This window comes from Arvicanthis niloticus, chromosome 4 (genome assembly GCF_011762505.2).
Source record: "Arvicanthis niloticus isolate mArvNil1 chromosome 4, mArvNil1.pat.X, whole genome shotgun sequence".
Lineage (NCBI taxonomy): Eukaryota > Metazoa > Chordata > Mammalia > Rodentia > Muridae > Arvicanthis > Arvicanthis niloticus.
The window spans coordinates 100,711,485-100,732,067 of NC_047661.1; the positions used below are offsets into that span (position 1 = coordinate 100,711,485).

Below are 20,583 nucleotides of genomic sequence, written 5' to 3' on the forward strand. Positions count from 1 at the left end.
ACCTCTCATGTGCTGCTGGAGGATGAGGAGACCTCTCATGTGCTGCTGGAGGATGAGGGGACCTCTCATGTGCTGCTGGAGGATGAGGGGACCTCTCATGTGATGCTGGAGGATGAGGAGACCTCTCATGTGCTGCTGGAGGATGAGGAGACCTCTCATGTGCTGCTGGAGGATGAGGGGACCTCTCATGTGCTGCTGGAGGATGAGGGGACCTCTCATGTGCTGCTGGAGGATGAGGGGACCTCTCATGTGCTGCTGGAGGATGAGGAGACCTCGAATGTGCTGCTGGAGGATGAGGAGACCTCTCATGTGCTGCTGGAGGATGAGGAGACCTCTCATGTGCTTTCTCAAGGTGATTTAAATATAATCCAGCTTGATGCTGGAGGATGAGGGGACCTCTCATGTGCTGCTGGAGGATGAGGAGACCTCTCATGTGCTGCTGGAGGATGAGGGGACCTCTCATGTGCTGCTGGAGGATGAGGGGACCTCTCATGTGCTGCTGGAGGATGAGGAGACCTCTCATGTGCTTTTGTTCGTGTGTCTTGTCACCGTCTCTTCACAACACTCCCAAGGGAAACTTTTGGAAATGCAATTGTTAGAATCTTTTATTAAGGAAACAGAGAAGAGAGCCTGCACAAGTTTACATTAATTATTATTCTGCTTGCAACAGACCAATGATCTAACTGATAGGCAGTTTATATCTATGTATCTCTATCTTTTGAACTGTGTCTGTCTAGGTGTGTGTTTATCTGTCTGTTTTATCAGAAATGTAGTCAAGGAACCGAACATTTTAAGACAGCTTGAGGAATGCTATATATATATATATATATATATATATATCTCAAAACGGTTCCTGCCTCCAGGTTCTTGCCTGAGTTCCTGCCCTGATTTCCCCTGATGAAAGATGTAAACTGTAAGATGAAATAAATCCTTTCCTCTCCCATGTTGCTTTTGAACGTGGTTTTATCACAGCAATGGATAGCAAATTAAGACTAGCACTGAAACAATAGACTTATGCTTTATCTCACATTTAGAGATAACCCTTGGGAGAAAGAGTAAGGGTTGTTAGAGCCAGCAAGCTGGAGGAATAGGAATTCAGACTTTACACAATTGTGGACGGGTGGTGTCTGGTTTCTCACCAGGGCTCAACTTTTCTTGTAATTTGTAAAATCGGGATAATGCCGACTGCCGTTTCAAGATTCTGGGTAGAAGAGTTTATAAATTGAATGCCACACAGCACAACGAATCATGGCTATTTTTATCATTGTGTGATGAGACTGTGTGGCTCAAAGGTGTCAGAGATCTGGCAGAACCTTTTGTTCAAGAGGCAACTGCTTGGGCGGGCTGCCGACCCTAGACAAAAATAGAAGCAGGCCTTGACTTTGAAGTAGGGTTAGCAATGCAGGCCTCAGATAGTGCCAAGCCAGCCCTGCCTCCCCGTGCTCCCAGAACACAGGCAGCTGTGCTGGCCAGAAACACCACCCCTGACCTCATCTCCCTGCTAGATCAGAGTGGGCCAGAATACAGAATAGTGGTTTGTCTCTGATGTTCTATTTTAAAAAGATAAAAGATAAAAACAGTAGCTCTCGGCTTAAGGTCAGAAAGATCCATGCTATGGAGAAGTTTGTGCATATTCTTCTGTGATCTCTTCGTTTTCATTGCACAGAGTGACCGTGCGCTCGTCGGGATGCTGAACACTCAGTGGCTGTTGTTTCCCGCCATCCTTCTCAAAGCCTGCAAATCCCCTCCTTGCAAATAAGTAACACAACGACTAAAGGCATTTCACTCCGTGCCACAAAGCCTGTGTTACATGCATTTGCATAAAGAAACTGAGGAATTGAAGCCATGGGCAATCAAATTTTAGTCGAATAATGTATTTTAAGGCATGAAAACAGTTACTACAGCAATTTTTACCAACTTCCGATATGAAGCCAATGTACAAATTATAGCTTATTAAAATACTTCTAGTAATATACGCTGCTTTCTATTGAAATAGTTGAAAGTGCCATCTTAAATTTCTGTAACGTGTAGCATTATTTAATTACATTTTTATAAGAGTCTAGATTGGATAAAGCTTCCCCGGCAAGAGCAACGGGAGGTGCAGAGGGAGCTTGCAGGCTACATTGCTCCTCACATGCACTGGAGCTGCAAAACCAGAAGAAGCCACAGTGCATGCTGGGGTTCTGCCAGAACAAACAAGAACTGCTCACAACCTCCCCTAGACTACCAGGGAACCAGAAGGCTGCAGAGACCAGTGCTTCCTGCTGCCCCTTCCGCACCCCAGGGCCTGTAAGAGGCGGAGGGATCTGAGAACGCTGTCTTTTCAACTCTGTGTAGTAGTGCCGCAATTTACTGTGTAAGTTCTTTTACTTTTTTACTTTCTGCAGCTTACTTTCCACTCTTGCGTGCTTGCCCCACGATGGCTTTGCTTTTGTCTTTAGAGTACTCAGTTAGGTCTGGAGGCCATTGCTGAAGCCCCACCCCACCCCCACCCCACCCCACCCAGTTCACTGAGGAGCTTAGGCCAAGTCTCATCCACTCCTCTCTGTTTTTCTCTTTCTTCAGCTTTTCAACACTCTGCCCGTACTTTGTCCACCTCATCCTGTCTTCTACTTAGTGTTAATTTAATGTTTCTCTTCCCCCTACTCTGCTTCCCTTCTCACCTTAACCGTATTTTCTAGTTTTAGGTTATGTAATGATTTCTTATATATTTTTTCTTGAGAATATTTTTTTTTACAATATAGTCTGATCACAGCTTCACTCCCCTACTCCTCCACGATTCTCCCTCCTCTCTGCCCATCCCACCCCATGCTCGTTCACCCTCTCTCTTTAAGGAACAAGCATGTCAACTAAAATCCAAGTATACTCCATGCTATCTCGCCTGTTTATCCTCCAAAAGTTACTGAAGCCAAAGGAGCCACTGCTGGGAATTGGCTGGTAAAATATTTGAATAGTGTTAGTGTCCAGCCACTGCGGTTGCTGTTACAGTTAACATTCTACTTGGGGAATGGTACGGAGCTGACACCAGGCATCCAAGCTCTGGGAGTGAGGAATTATTTTCTCAACTACAGCACATTGAGCTCTAACACATTCAAGTCTGTGTAACAATTGCAAATACTTAAACTGAAGGAAAATAGCTGATCGAAAACTAGCCCAAGTTAAAAAAAAAAAAAAAAAAAAAAAACAAAAACACTAGATGCATAAAATCCCAACATAGTAACATTAAAATAAAACCCCAAACCAAAAAAAACAAAACATCAGAACTCTTCCAAATAGTGTTACCCTTACAGTAATGGCACCTAGAGACAGTGAGTTAGATGAAGTCCCACACAGAACTCAAAATAACAGCTATACACATGATCATGGTCACGAATAACTGAATGAAATAGGGAGGTGATGCATAATATAAATAGGAAATCCAACAAAGGTAGAAATCATGAAGAAACATCAATCCAGAGGACGAGATATTACGAAACAAAACAAAACTGTACTAACTGGTTTTGTGTGTCAACTTGACACAAGCTGGGGTATCACAGAGAAAGGAGCTTCAGTTGAGGAAATGCCTCCATGAGATCCAGCTGAAAGGCATTGGGGAAGGGCCCAGCCCACTGTGGGGGGTGCTATCCCTGGGCTGGTAGTCTTGGGTTCTATAAGAAAGCAAGCTGAGCAAGCCAGGGGAAGCAAGCCAGTAAGTAGCATCCCTCCTCTGTATCAGCTCCTTCTTCCTGACCTGCTTGAGTTCCAGTCCTGACTTCCTTTGGTGATGAACAGCAATGTGGAAGTGTAAGCTCAATAAACCCTTTCCTCCCCAACTTGCTTCTTGGTCATGATGTTTTTGGCAGGGATACTAACCCTAAGACAAAAACAAAACAGAAAACCCAATGGAGTGGACCAAGGAGAGGACAGGATGGATAAGCACAGGATACAATGTGCAGGCAGTGGAACAATTCTATATATATATATATATATATATATATATATATATATATATATATATATATATGAATGAAGGTAAGTGTGGTGGTTTGAATGAGAATGGTGTCCATAGCCTCACATATTTAAATGTGTGATTCCCAATTGGTTAAGACTGGTTAAGAGGATACAGCGGAGCTTTGTTGGAGGAGGTGGGCCACTGGGAGTGAAATTTTAGGTTTCAAAAGCCCATGCCATGCCCAATTAGCTCTCTTACTCTCTGCCTCCTGTTTGTGGATTGGATGTAAGCTCTCAACTACTGTTCCAGCACCATGCCTTCCTACTGCCATGTCTCCCTCCGTGAAGGTCATGAACTTGCTCTCTGAGACTATAAATAAGACCCCAATTCAATGCTTTCTTTTTAAAATTGCTTTAGTCATAGTGTTTCTTCACAGCAATAGAAAAATAACTAAGGCAATAAAATAATAATAAACAAGAAGATGCCATTGAAAATTTCAAGATACATGTGACACTCTGAAAAGACTGAATTCAGATTACACAACAGGAGACTCTCACTCTAAAGGCATAGAAAACATCTTCAAAACAATCATAACAGAAAATCTCTCAGAGTTAGGAAAAGATATCCAAACACAAGAGGCATTGAAGATACAAAACAGACAAGACCAGTAAAGAACCTCACTTGCCATATTAAAATTAAAGCATTAAATATACAGAACAAAGAAACTATACAGAAAACAGCAAGAGAGAAACACCGAGACACGTGCAAAGGCAGGCCGCTAACAACAGCAGATTGTTCAAGTGAGACTTTAAAAGCTAGAAGCCTTTGGAATGATGCCTTTCAAGATCTGAAGGACACCAGACTAACCAGTAAAGCTACTTGTCATGAATGAAGGAAAACAAAATCTCCCCAGGATAAAAATAGACCAAAAGAATTGATGGCCACTTTATATAGGTCTATATAAAATGTTTGAAGAAATCCTTCATATTGAAAGGGGTGGGGGACAATGCACAAAGCCATAGGGGAAAAAATAAACCACACTAGAATAATAGTTGAGTGATAGAAGAGGAGGGAAAAATACAGTATCAACAAAATGGCAGGAATCACTGCACACTTTTAAATAGTAATCTGGACTAGTGATAGTCTCAATTCCCCAGTCAAAAGGCACAAACTAGTGTGTGGGATCAAAAAGCAGGATCAATCTATCACCTCTAAAGAATGTATCTCACTACAAAGCACAGACACCACTAGGATGAAGGGACAGAATATGATCCAAGCAAATAGACCCCAGGTGTCACCGATCTAATATTTGACAAAATAGCCTTCAAACTCACGCTGGTTAGGACTGATAAAGACAGTCCCCTCATGCTGACTAAGGGAGAATTCAATCAAGAAGACCTTACAATACTAAAGTGTAGTGAGCCGCTGTTTTCAGTGGCTACACATTTGCATTTTCCAAGATGGTGTTGGCCTCGTGTTTTCCCAGCAGTAAACAATTATTCTGCGCAGCTGCTAGGCAGAAAGAGCGCCAAGTCACTGGCCTATCCCGAGGCGTAATATTGGGTGGTGAGCGAACAGCCATTCAGAAGTGAATACGTCACTCTAGGATGTATTTAAGCGAGCTGCTTCCGGTTTCTTCCGTCTTTCCGCTTTACCGTGTGGAGTAGTAAAAAGTCCTCGTCGCAGTATACCCGATTACCGCCTCCTGTCCTTATTCGCGGGCGAAAAGGGATTTAGGGGGGCGCTCGTTACACTAAAGGTCACACCCTGAGCACAGGCATACCATTTCATAAAAGAAGCACAGGTGAACCTCAGTTCAAGAGGAGTGGGCGACATTAAATGCCCTATTCTCTCCAGTTGGCAGGCCATCCAAATAGAAACCAAACAGAGAAATCCATGAATCAAGCAACAATATATATGAAGTGGCCTTAAAGGACAGCTACAGAACACCCGTACAAACAATAGAGAATACACACTTTTCTTGGAAGCCCATAGAACTTTCTCTAAAACATATCATATACTAGGACACAGAACAATTGTTAACAAATATCGGAAAGCTGAAATAACTTCCTATATTCTGTCTTATCACAGTGGACTAAGGCTTCAAATCAACAGCAAGACAAAGCCTAGAACAAATACAAACTCACAAAGATTAAGCAATGAACTATTGAGCAATGACTGGATCCTTAAAAAAATCAAGAAGGGAAAAAATTAAAATCTCCCCCAACAACTGGAGCAGGGCCTACTGCTAAAGCTGATGCTGCCTGTGGATCCTGTTCCCCTCACCGGGATGCCTTCTCGGGCCTCAGTGGGAGAGGATGAACATAACCCTGCAGAGACTTGATGTGCAGGGTTTGGGGGATACTGGAGAGGGTGCTCCATGCTGTCAGAGGAGAAGGGGAAGGTGGATGGGGTGAGGGACTATGTGAGGGGGACCAGGAGAAGGGAAGCAGTGAGCGGGATGCAAAGTAATAAATAAATTGATGAAGAAAAACATTTTAAATCTTAGGATCAAATAAAAATTAAAACATAGAATATCAAAATTATGAGATACAATGAAGGCATCATAAGAGGGACATTCTAAGCTTTAAGGGTCTATAATTTTTAACAAATCAGAGAAATCTTAAATAAATAACTTAATGATATACCTTAAAGGTCTGGAAAAAGAAGAACAAGTCTTTAGACTGAAAGAAATAAGTAAGACAAGAGTAGAAATTATCGGAATCAAAATAACAACAAAATTATATAGAGAATCAATGAAACATGTTTATCTCTGAAAAGATAAAGGCTTACAAGACTTTACTCAAAGCAACTGACAGAAATAAGAGGATCCAAATTTAAAAAATTAGAAATGAAATATGAGCCATTACAACAGACAGCAAGGAAACTCAAAAATCATTAAGTCTTACTTAAAACGGTATATCTTCGCACTGAATTGGAAAATTTAAAAGAAATAGGTCAATTTTAAGATGTAAATGACCTACCAAAATTAAACCAAGAGGAGATCAACAATTAAGACAGATCCATAGTAAGCAGTGGGATTGAAGTAGTAACTTTTAAATCTCCCAACTAAAGCAAATCCAGGACAAGATGGATTCAATAGTGAAGTTTTCAGAACCTCAAAGCAGAACTAATACCAATACTTCTCAAATTAATTAATAAAACATGAAGAAACATTACCAAAGTACTTTTATGAAGATATTAAAAATCTAAAAACATCAGATAAAGATGTAACAAAAAATAAAAGACCAATAACCCCAATGACCATGTGAATATAATTGTAAAAGTTCTCAAAAAATACTTTTAAGCTTAACTTAATATCAAATCATAAAGATCACTTAAACCACAATCAAGTTGACTTTATTCCAGAGATGTACTTATAAAAGTAATATATAAACATAAATAAATGTTATTTGTTACATAAATGGACTCAAGAATAGAAATTACAAGGTCATCTTGGTACAGGAAAAAGCTCCTGACAAAATACAATATCACTTCAGTTTTTAAACCATTTAAAAACTTTAAAAACTGCATTTCAGTAGTCTTAAAACTCATATGGATGTACAGAAGACTCTTGAGTAGCCAAAAGCAATCCTGAGCCAAAGTGAACAGTGCTAGAAATATCACCACACTCAGTTCCCAGTTATGCTACAGAACCATAGTAATAAACTAATAAACAAACAAACACCAAACAGCTTGGTAGTGGCACAAAACAGATCCATCGATCCTTAGAGCAGAACAGAGGAGCCAGATACAAGGTCACACAGCTACAGCTACCTGACCTTTGACAAAGATACCAAAAATAACCACCCAAATCTGAGAAAAGACAAACAAAGGGTGCTTGGAAGACTGGATCTAAGAGCAATACTACCCTCATCTCTCCCATGCAGAAACCTCAGCTCCCAAAGGATTAAAGATTTGTACAAGATCTGAGAGTTTAAGCCTGCAGAAAGTATGGAGGACACTTCCGGATGAAGGCCTAGGTAAGACCTTTCTGAATAAGACTCTGACTGTTCAAGAAATAAGTCCAACAACTGACAAACAGGACACCATGAAAACATCTGTACCACAAAGAGAAACGTCCATCAACCAAAGAGGCAGTCTACAGAATGGGAGGATTTTTTTTTTTTTTTTTTTTTTTTTTGCTAGCTGCACATCTGATAGAGGATAAGTATCTACAGTAGTCTAAGAACTTCAATACCTAGACATCAAGAAAGCAACTCAATAGAGAGTAGGCTGTGGAGCCACACAGAGAGTTCTCGAAAAGAAACACAAATGGCCTACAAACATTCTCAAAAGCCTTTAACATCATTAGCTTTCAGAGACATGCAGATGGACACTACTTGGAGATCCCAGCTGTGCGGACTAGTGGTTTTTTTTTTTTTTTTTTTCAACTTTAAACAAACCAGAGTCATCTAAGAGGAGAGAATCTCAACAAAGAAGATACCTCCATATGACCAGCCTGTAGGGAAGGCTGCGGGTCGTTTTCTTGATTATTAATCTATGTGAGAGAGCCTAGCCCATTGTGAGTTGTACCCTCCTTGGGCAGGTGGTCTTATCGTACGTAAGAAAGCAGGCTGAGCAAGCCATGATGACCAAGCCAGGAAGCAGCACTCCTCCATAGCCTCTGCTTCAGTTCCTGCCTCCAGGCTCATGCCTTGAATTCCTGCCCTGAGTTCTTCCAGTGATGAAGTCTGACCTGGGAGCTAGAAGATGAAATAAACCCTTTCCTCCCCACGATGCTATTGATCATCATCGATTATCCCACAAATGCTGCACATCCTTGCTCATATGTGGAGCCTAGCTTTGACATTTTTATTTAATATTTATTGAATATTTAACTTAGAGTTGCTGCAAAGGTCATAAAGTCAGAAAGGACCAAGAAAAGACACCTTCATGGACCCGGGGAACAGTAGCAGATGCAGATACGTGATACTAAAGTAGAAGGGGAAAGACTTGGTGTTAGTTTAATCATGCACGAGGGTGTGTGAACTGGGAGAGGAGAGGGTGGAGGTGGATCAACCAGAACAAAACAAGCATAGAAAATCTTTATCGAGACCTACTTTACAAGCCAATATAAAAACATATAATTGTTTTAAAAGGGGGCTTGAGCAGAAAAACCCTTCGTGGGTAGATACTGCTGATGCCAGAAGACAGGTTATTACTCAGGAATCTCATTGCCAAGCGTAAGATATTCCCTGTAAATTGCTGACCAAGGAGGTCCCAGAGATCTCCAAAACAATGCTGCAGATACAGCCAGAGATCTTAGTTACTCAACTTAACTAGATTAGGGCCTTGTTGCTGAAGATACCACACACACTTGAGGTTCAGAATATAAAGAAATCAATCTGGAACTGGTCAGAAAACTTTTCTCTCTGCCAGCTACTTTCATCATGTCTGATGTTGCTGTAGGCTGTGCAGGCTGCTGGAGAAGAAAAGACATCACTGGTCTTACCCTGTGCTGAACCCATACTTATACGCCAATCAAAGCATGCTCAGTGGTTCAATACTGGCATAACTGTTATGGGCATAACCAATCACTTTCTGATTGGATCTGGGTACTTCTCCCCAGGAGGGATTCATGCCTGATACTGTAAACCTGGTCAATAATTCAAGGCTAGGGAGCTCACAGGGTCCACGGAGGAACCTATTACTGCTGGCTCATGCTGCCAAACTGCCTTCTAAATATTTAAGTTTATACATACAGATAAGTGTTGCTTTCGACCTTAGTCCAAGAAAGTTCTTTTGATAGTAGGCACTGACTGGTAAATGCAAGGCTCAGAACTTGTCAAATTGACTGTTGGGTACTCAGCCTTAAGGGAACAGCTGTATTCATTTCTCCCCAACCAAGACTCAGGGGATATTATGGAAGTCAAGTTAGGAAGGAGAGCTGTGAAATTCTGTCTTCCAGATGTGACATTGCCCATTGCACTTATGAACAAAGATTGTGAGACTTTACATGTCTCTCTGGTCCAAGTGGTAAGTTTTTGTTGTTGTTGTTGTTTTTTTTAATGACATCTTTCTGTGGTGGTCTGAATAAGAATGGCCCCCAGAGACTCATTTTTGAATGCTTGTTCTATAGTTGATGGAACTGTTTGGGAAGGATTAGGAGGTGTGGCCTTGTTGGCAGAAATGTGTCACTTGGGGGTGGTCTTTGATGTTCCAAAGATTGTGAGGTTCTTAACTCTCTCACTCTGCCTTGTGCAGTGGATCAGTTGTGAGCTTTCAGCTACTGCTCCAGTGTCGTGACTGCCTGCCACCATGCTCCGGTCTTGACGGGCATGAACTCTAACCCTCTGGAACCTTGAGACCCCGGTTAAATGCTTTCTTTCATCAGCTGCCTTAGCCATGTAGTTTTATCATAGCTATAGACAAGTAACTAAGACAATTTCTTATTTAAGAAAATTTGCAGCCTGATTGTGGTGGCGCACACCTTTGATCCCAGCATTTGGGAGGCAGAGGCAGGTGGATCTCTGAGTTTGAGGTGGATCCCACTAGTCTGCAGAATGAGTTTCAGGACAGCCAGGGCTACACAGAGAAAACTCCTGTACAGAAAAAAATGAAAAAGAAAATTTATAAAATAATTTCATTTTAGAGAAAAAGGAATTTTAAAGTAGGTGTGGATTGTCAAATGAATGCCAATTTTCTGTAGTAGATAAAGGATAGGTAATTGTAGCCTAAGACAACAACTTCTAAAGGTAGCACAATGTCTAAGCCCTTCTAAACGCAGATGGGAGAAGTAGGAGAAGAAAACAGAAAACTTCCATAATGTGCATGTCTGAAATTCTTATGCACCTAGCCATTAAAAAATAAAACCAAAACACCAGAGAAAGAGTGGGAAAGAAGGTTTTAACAAATAATCAAAATATTCCTCTCAGATCTGGCTTGATTTGTGGCTTAGGAGTCATTTTATCTGGCCATGGTGGCTATTTTTAACCTCAGCACTTAGGGAGGCTGAGACGAGAAAAGAAAGAAATCATTGTATACCTGAGAGATGAAATATTATTAGTTGGCCATACTTTGTTTCATCTATCTATCTATCTATCTATCTATCTATCTATCTATCTATCTACCTATCTATCTATCTATCTATCTATCTATCTATCTATCTATCTATCTATCTATGGGAAGAATGAGAGATCTTACTTCGTAGTCAAGGCTGGTCTTGAACTCTGTTTCAAAAAAAGAAAACCTGACAAAAAGAAGAAAGGAAAGTATGGCTAATTAACATTCAAAACGCGTCAGAATTCTTTGATTTAGATCAGTAAGAGTGTTTTGATCACTTCCAGAGAGATTTCAGGTAGTCATTAAAAAACACCTGTGATTGGAGTTAGCAGGTCTCGGTCCCTAAACCAAGGGCAGTTTTCTTTGACAATCCCTTCTCCAAGAGATACGAAGATACCAAGCAACTCGGGACTGTCCTAAGTGATAAAACTATGATTCTGAAAAATATTTATCTCATCCTTGATGATTAGTAAAGAATCTGATAAAATCATATCTCGAGGCTTCTTCTACCTTTCAATAAAACAACAAGGACAATACTGGAAGTCAGTTGCTGAGCCACAAACTTTGGAATGGCGGCTTGGGAAGCTCTACGAGTGGAGAAGAGTCTGCTGCCACCTGGTGGACATTAGGCATAATCGCGTTTGCTTTAGCACCCTTTGCATCTTCTGAGTAAGGCCACAGCCCTGAGTTGTTTGGTTGTTCTTGATGAGGGGAGCCTGCAAACTATTAAGAATCTTAAAGAATTAAGTTTGATAGGTGTTAAAAATTGGTTTTATAAAATGAGGTGCACAAGCAATTAGTATCAAAATCACCTGTTGGTGTGTTAGATGACAAATTCCTGGCTCCCGCCGAGATCTAGTAAATAAATACCCAAGGTGAAGCCATGCCAATCTTTACTCCTGTGGAAATGAAAGTTGGAAAACCAGGTGATAAAACACCAGAAAGAGAGATGGGCATGGTGGCTCATCCTGTAAGCCACACTTAGTTCCAGGTTTAGTTTGGAGCTGGGGTCTCATGAAGCCCAGACTAGCCTCCAAATTCCTCTATAGCTGAGGGTGACCTCAAGCTCCTCATCTCACTGCCTTCACCTACCAAATACCAGTGTGAACCATTATACTGGCTTTATCAAGAATTTCCTAATTCAGATTCCAGCATCTATGGATCTCATATTAGGCTACGGTGAAGAATTAGCCATATCCAAACATTAACAAGCAGGCCAGTTAGTCAGGCCACCATCCTTGGGTGCTAAGTGTGGAAAAAAGAAACCTAGAAATGGCAGATTCATGCCTTAAACTGCCACCTGGGGTATCCAGGTCCGGCTTATTCTGTAGTGAATCGTAAGCTGGAGTGGATGGTTGTTGATGGCATTTATACATTTGAAATACACTGGAAGAAAAATGACCAATTGGTAAACCAATTCAAGACCCAGTTGTGGCTTTTTGGGTTTGGCTGTTTGGAGCCCAGTTGTATTTCTTCTTTAACTATAACTAGATGTCTGTCACACATGAAAAGCTAAGCTATTTCTGTTTAATTATATTTGAAACAAAAAGCATTTAGTATCTGAACAAAAATCCCAAATCGAAGCTTGTTTTGATTTGTGATTCTTTTAAAGGTCGAGTCTTCAGAGCTCTGACTTCTGCTTCTGACTCATAAACATTCTAGAAGTACCAGAAAATCCACAAAAATTCCCTGGGCGGTGGTGATGTTAAGTCCCTCCCTGTGTGACTTCTGAGACTTGTGTCAGGCCCAGGCCCTGGGTGCTTGCTCTGTGGAGACCTAGATTTCCATCTGGTTTTGGAAAGCAACCATACCTCTCAGGCAAGATCAAGTACTGCAAAACAGGTCGGGTCATTGACCCTTTGTCCTCAGAGGGAACTGCCGCCGGCCTGGGGACAATGAGGTGCCATGACTGAATGGGTCAGTGGGTGTTATCAGAACAGGAACACACAGTGAGACTCTCAAAAATAAAAGGGGGGGGGAGGAGTGACTCTGTGTGTTAGAGAGTATTTGCATCACCTCGGGTAATCTCACATGGAATTTACTTAAGAGGTGATTATCTTTTGATCATCCCAAATCAAATCAAATCAAATCATGTCCCTTTCTCCTTTCCAACATTAGGGATGGAACTTGGACATCATACGTGTTGGGTAAGGACTGTACTTACTCATTGAGCAATATCCTGCCCCCAATCACAGCTTTTTTTTAATTCACAAATTTGAAGGAAATTTTGTCACTTGGTGTTATTGTCATTAAATTTGAGGGTTTTCTTTCTTTCTCACAAATTCCAGTTTTCTTTTTGTCCTTTATGGTCCTGGTAGCAATGAGCAGTCTGGTAACAGATGAGCCTACGAGGGCTGGAAGGTTGAAGGATTCTATGCAGCACACTTGCCTGAAATGTAAGGTGCAGTCTATGGTTGCTGGTAAGTATTTAACAGGGACTGTGGGGCTAATTTTATAAACTTGACACAGGCTAGAGTCATGTGAGGCAATGGAGCCTCAATTGAAAACAAAATGCCTCCAGGAGACTTGGCTACAGGCAAGTCTGTAGAGCATTTTCTTAAGGACTTATTGATGGGGGAGTCCAGTCCAGTGTGGATGGTGCCACCTCTGGGCTGGCTGTCCTGGGTTCTATAAGAAAGCAGGCTGAGCAAGCCATGAGGAGCAAGCCAGTAAGCAGCACCCCTCCATGGCCTCTGCATCAGCTCCTGCTCCATTTGAATTCCTGTCCTGATCTCCTTCAGTGATGGACAAGAGCATGGATGGGTAAGCCATATAAACCCTTTCCTTCCCAACATGTCAGAGAAACAGTAAACCTAACTCAGCGAGAGTTGTCTGTGTTGGGAGAATCTTCCAATGGGCTCTGCATAGCAGGAAGGATTGATTCTTCCATGTACATCCAGGGTGGCTGCTGCCTCAGCTGGAAATGCCACTCTCACAGATCCCAGTGACAACTACTTGTGCTCTTTGGAACACGGAAAACGGGCAAGTTTTACATTATTATTCTGCTTAACATTACTGTTAAGATTCCCAAAGTTATGGGCTTCAAAGTAACCCAAGTTTGGTGACTATCTAATAGAAAATTTCTTTGAATTACCAAAAGTGTGTGTGTGTGTGTGTGTGTGTGTGTGTGCAAAAAAGCCAACGGGTTGTTCCTTTTGTTTAGTCTGCACTTCTTGTGTGTCCCCTGCATCACCCACCCCCTTTATCAGGTTCTGTTGTGTTTTACTTTTATCATTCCTGGGTCTTACACATACTAGGCACGTGATCCACCACTGAGCTACGTCCCCAGCCCTGATTCCATTTTCTAAATCGAATCCCTTGCCTGGCCAGTGAATGTGACCCTGTCATACAAACTCGCTGTCAGAGCCACATCCTTTTTTTTTTTTTTTCTTTTTTTTCTTTTTTTTTTTTTTGCCAACTTATAAAATAGATATTTCTTTCTTAGAGAATTATTTCCATTTCTGTCAACCTATCATAGTATATAAATCTATGGCCTATCTTATGGTGAAAGGGTTCTTCCTAAGCCCACTCATTGTATCCAAAGCTATGTATCCATCACAGGGAACTTCATGCTGAATATGCTTGCCCAACAGACAACTAGCAGGTCTTCTGGAGTGAGAACTCATGTGGTCCTGTATGAGGGGTACAGACTTGACCAGCAGATTATGTGTGTGTGTGTGTGTGTGTGTGTGTGTGTGTGTATGCATGCCTCATCTACCTCATCCACTATCCAAAGCTCAGGAACTGCACAAAAACTACACTGAGTCTTTGAACCCAAGAAAGAACAAAAGCATCTCAGAGTTTTCCCGGTAGATCTAACTGACAGGCATCTTGCCAACAGAGTAAGCAGAGAGAGGAAACGCTCTTCATTTTTACTTCCCGTTTAACTTCCTATTTGACATGTTATTAACCATTCTGAACTTCAGGAGCTCCATTAAGTAGAAAACCACCTTCCTTCTCAGGGTAAAGCCAAGGAGTAAACACAGTGTGACTGGTTAAGAAGGCAGAGCACACACTGCGCTATCCATGGCATGCTAGCTCACAGTGTATGGCCCAGGGCAAGGTCCCTAGCCTCTGTGCCTGGGATTCCCAACTACAGTCCATAAAATGGGCATAAAAATGCAACCTTCTTTACCTGGGCGACCGATCAAAAGGGTATTGTAGGAAAGATACTGGAGTGATTCCAGTGCTAAAGTTTTTGAAACGTCAGTATTCTCATTACAGTTTATGTAATGTATTCACAGACGGCCTGACATATAACAGATGATTAATAAGCTAATTATCTCTCTCCTACCTTCTGCCTACACTCTAGTCCTTGGAAGCTTTGAAACTGTGCGAATGGCTGTCCCAGCTTCTGTCCCTAACTGACATCCTGATAGGGACCTCACGTCTTCATTCAGGGTTGTCCAGTGTGTGGAAATGTCATTCCCCCATCAAGAAGAATACAACACTGTACTCTTTGATGTCAACTTCCAAGAACACTTTCTGTTTCTTCCTACGAGGCGCATTTCTTTTTCATGCAGGGCCAGCTACTGTCCTTTGACTTTAAACTGTTTCTCATGTACATAGCGGGAACTTTTCTTATGGAGCAGAGGAGGCGGGAACCCTGAGATCAGAGCCCCGCAGAGTGCTTTGAACATTTCTGAGTGCTCCCACTGGCAGAGGCAGGAAGGAGGGAGTCTGAACAGGTCTTGGGGGACTGTGCTTAGAGACTCTACACTAACATTTTGGCAGTGATAAACCACACCAGATGTAGATAAACAGGTCAAGAAGGAGATAAACAAAGACACCCCCCCCATTGTACTCTGTTAGCTGCCAATCTTCTGATCAAATCAGTAATCTGAGACCCGTCTGACTGAATTGACTTCTTTCCTCACATTGGTCTGGGTGATTGGACCTGGGAACCTGCATCTGTGTGTCTGAGCACAACCCTAACTCCTGATTTGACAATGTTAAGATTAAAATTCTCTCCATTCAATTGCCTCTGAGTGGCTCTTTGATTTCTGAGTGCCAAGTGTTGGATTAGTGTGCACACATCATATGGACACACATTTTAAACATTTTAGAAATCGACTTCATTTGTCCAGGAAACAATTGTATCTCAGAGCTCCTGTCGGGGAGTGGATGTGCATGGGGTGATATATCGTGTCTGGTCATTCAGCACTTTGCCTGCTATTTGGGTCTTATGGGAATTCACTGGTCTGTTTTGTGGCTGGAGGCCAACTCTGGTAGGAAGTAGAGAGAAGAATTTCAACTTGGTATTTTCCCAGAATACTTGTTGACTCCGCCAGCAGCTTTGAAGTGTTAACAAAAATCTTTGTGTTCCCCAGAGTCCAGTGATAACGGGACATAAGACCACCAAGGGCCAGTTTTTCTGGGAATATTGATGGTTGGAATTTACATACTTTTCTTATGAACACACACATACACAGTAAACCTTTTAAGAACAGACTCAACAACTCTGATTCAGGTGAGTTGAGCATGCTCTCCCTCCTTCCCTTCTGAAAGCAGGTGAAGAGCTAAGCCTTTCAGAAAACAGTCAACTTCTTGATGACCTTGATTTCAAATGCCCTCCCTGTCTGGCTGGTGGGGACTCCTGAGAGAGACTGTTGACGCAGAGGTGCTCACCTTGGGATATGGGTGCTAAATGATTGAAGTGACACCCAGGAAGTACTAAGTCTGGACTCAAAATAGGCTTTACTGGCTGTGTCAGAGAGCTTTGTGCTTTCAGAGGTAGCAGGGACCATTAGCGTTCTTTTCCCCAGTGACTGTAAACAGGAGAGCAGCCTCATGTGCCGGTTCATTCCTTTGAAGGACATTCAGATGTGACTACTGATGCTCGGGTCTAGGCTATGGGGTGATCTGCAGCTGTTCCACACGGAGAGAAGTTGGCACTAACTAGAAGAATGGTTCTCAACCTGGGGGATCCAAGGACCCTTTCAGAGGGGTCAAATATCAGGTATCCTGAATATCAGATATTTACATTACAATTTATAACAGTAGCCAGAATTACAGCTATGAAGTAGCAACAGGATAATTTTATGGTTGGGGAGTCACCATTCCATGAGGAACTGTATTAAAGGGTCACAGCATTAAGAAGGTTAAGAATCACTGCTCTAAAATATAAGACATCAGCTTATGTTACCTAACTCTTTATAGCTTAGACATGTTTTCCCCTGCTTATAATCAGTTTCTTCTTGCGCATATTGAATGGGATTGTTGATGTGTGGTATTGTCAACAATCACTGTAAATAATAGCACTTTATGAGTTCGAGATTGATCATCCAAATGTGCGCATTATAAAACATAGCTCTAAAAATGTGACAGTGAATAGTCTCAATATGTACACTGTGTTTTATCCGCTCTCAAAACAGAAGTGTTTGTGATGGAAGTGTTAGAGATAGGTTAGTGAGTGTTCTTAGGTCACGGTGTCAATGCCGCTCTTCCATAAAACAGGGGCAAATGCTGGGCTTGTACTTACATACAACCTGCCTGCCTCCTAGAATCTTCAGTATTGTGTGCCCTTCTCACAGTACCTCATTCCTGCTGGGAAAAGAGGCTTGAGCCATTGTAAAGGAGAATTTAGCACAGTCCTTCAGTCAGGATGCGGCTGGGATTACCTCAGTGGATAAAGCATGCAGTGGATCCCTCTGGGTACAGTTCTTCAGGCACTCAAAACAAGGCACCTTCAGGGATTCATTATCGCTGTTGTTGACAACAGAAATCAACTTCAGGAATTAACAAAGGCGGAAGGGAAGAGGCAAGGAGCAAGCAAAACAAACCAACAGAAAATAAAAAGAAAGAAAGAAAAAAAAAGAAACTGCTTTTTCTAGACACCCCAGCCAACCAACTACCCCTAACAACCTTTGCCTAAGGCAAAGCCAGGACTCAGATTTGAAAGTAGATAGTGCAGCACATAGAGCCAACGTCCTAACCTTCTAGCCGCCACACTGCCATCCCTGCTGTAACTGAGGAGTAGTGCGTGTAGCTCTCTGGAGGAGGGAAGCCCATCTTCCTTAGGGAATTGGCTTAGTCTTTTCTTTCCCATGCTTAGTCCCTTGGAGAATTCAATCTAGTTTCTACCCATGGACCCTATAGTACTGGATGAGGCTCTGCTACCTCCTGGTAAAAACTGTAGACACTGTGTCTGTATGCTTGGCACATCCCTTAGAGAGTTTTTCTAGAACCATAGACAGTTCCTAGATAAAAAGATGACATAGCTGTATTAGCCATGTCTTTAATTGTGAATGCAAATATTGTCTCTGCTAATACTACCTGACAACAGGGAACGGACTAAGGTACTTCTCACTGCTGCATGCCACAAGCCACTGAATAACTGGGGGCACTTCTGAGTCACTACTAATAAGGGTACCTTTGAACCAATGATTTCAAAATAGCTACCTGTTGGCTGGGTGGCAGAGCAGCCATGTAAGTTCCATGTCTTTCATCTAATGTATGCTAAGTTAAGAATACAAAGTTATGCCACACCATGGTGGTGCACATCTTGAATCCCAGTACTAAGGAGGCAGATGTAGGTGGATCTCTGAGTTGAAGGCCAGCCTGGTCTACAGAGTGAGTTCTCAGAAGCCAGGGCTGCTCAGAGAAACCCTGTCTCAAAAAAAAAAAAAAAAAAAAAAAAAAAAAAAAAAAAAAAAAAAAAAAACCCAAAGCAAAGTTATAAAAATTTACCCGTTTTTTGTTTCATATGAAGAAAGAATGGTTGTTTCATAAGAAAACAGACACAGACACACACATACACACACACATACACACACACACACACACACACACACACACACACACAGCATTTAACACTGCCTACGCAGGCAGTGAATGATACAGGTATTATTGTATAAGAGACCGGTTGCCCCCTGTGACCTATAAGAATCTTCCTAATTGATTTCCATAAAGGCAAATAGAGACAAAATCACTGCCGGGGTTGTATCTCCACCAAATGCAATGGGGGGAGGGTTATAGAGAGAAAAGCAGCGCAGTCCGTCCCATTGCTCTGCAGCTGACCCACCTCTCATTATGTTTTGGGAATACCTAAAACTGACAGTCTCACAGTGGATGCTCCCCAAAAGAAATAGATGCTCTCCATAGGGAAATTCAGATGCTATAAGAGAAATATTAGAGACATGATTAAGATCAGAGCCAAGTCATACATGAAGCCTTTAAAAACACATACAGTGAACAGATAAAGAAGAAGGTAACATTTTAATAGAATAGTGGAATACAGCAGAAGGGCATTGGCAGCAGAAGACAGGAGCACAGATATCTTGAGACCGAAATGGCGATGTGCGCCCTTAAACCAGCCAAGTCTTTACACGAAGTCTCTAGACATCGCCTGTGCAAAGCGGGCTTCCCCTGGAGCTGTGGTGATTCTTTGCACCTCCCTCCACTAACTCACATGGAATATTTTCCGTGGTTGGTTACACTGAGACTTAAAATAGATATGAGAAAGGTCTTCAGGTCTGCCATCAGTAACATTACTAACCTCATGGCCAGCTGGATGACAGCATGGTGTGTAACCAATCCAAGTTTACAAGGTAACCTTCTTCAAACTATGCTGGTTCATCAAATAGAAACAAGAAAATAAAGGTGCAAGAACAGAATTGCAAGGGACAGTGGAGGAAGCACGTGTCAAGGAGTAAATTAAAAGTGAGAAGAAAAAAAAATCTGGGAGGTCACCCAAAGAGGCTCTCAACCGTTCTTGCTTTGTCTGCATGCACTGGCTCCTGTGGTCAGTAACCTGTCTGCCCCTCAGACTTCAGAGTAAAATAATAGCTACTTTGTGTTACTTTGTGTCCATTCTCCTTTGGATGTTACTCCATTCTACTGTGCTACCTACCCTTTGCCTCAGGGCCTTCACCGGCAAACGGGGAGATATACTCAATGGTTCCTTAAGAAAAGGGGAGGGACTGTGGGAAGCCATTTCTAAAGATAACAAGATTTCTCTCCCAACACTAATGACTTCAAATGTGTCTTCTGAAGTGAGCCAGTGTGTGCAAGGACATCTCGTAGAGAGCCCAATACAGAGTGAGTGCACTGTGCCTTACAACCTATTATTGCTAACCTACATCAACCCCGACAAGCCTCAGAGTACCTTCTCGGTGGCAGCAAACAGGCGTCTGAGGTGACTGAGCAGAGCCGCGCCTGCCCTTGAGAGATTTTATATTTCTTTAATACCAGAAATAGAGCTAACAACTGGAAGGGAATCCTAGACATCATGTTATATTTTCATGACATTCACCTTCCACTATAGGAGCACAGCTGGGATATTACATAAAGGCCGTGTCCCCAAGCTTGGTTACACTGATTACTGCTTATAACTAAAGCATAAAATCCTAAGTATCCTGCTTACTTGATGTATCTGCACATGCCTGTTTTGGGATATCACAGATACTTTGAAGTGTGCAAAGAAAATAAATATATTATTTTAAGTCAAACTGAGTTGGGGTTTTGACCCAAAAACATATTATTATGCTTCTTGGACCCAGATTGGGAGGTAAATATAGCTGATATTAAGTGAGGTGAGGATCTGCTAAGCATTCTTGGGGACTCAACACTGCAAACGATTCATTTCAAGCAAAGTGGACACTCAGCTTCAGCTACAAGATCACTCTTCCACAACTGACGGTTTCCAC

General features: G+C 42.0%; 1 protein-coding gene across 3 annotated transcripts in view; it reads right to left on the reverse strand.

Annotated features, from left to right (window-relative positions):
- Positions 1-20,583, reverse strand: part of Synpo2 (synaptopodin 2) — a 151,896-nt gene that overhangs the window by 16,631 nt on the left and 114,682 nt on the right. The gene's annotated exons all lie outside the window — the stretch shown is intronic.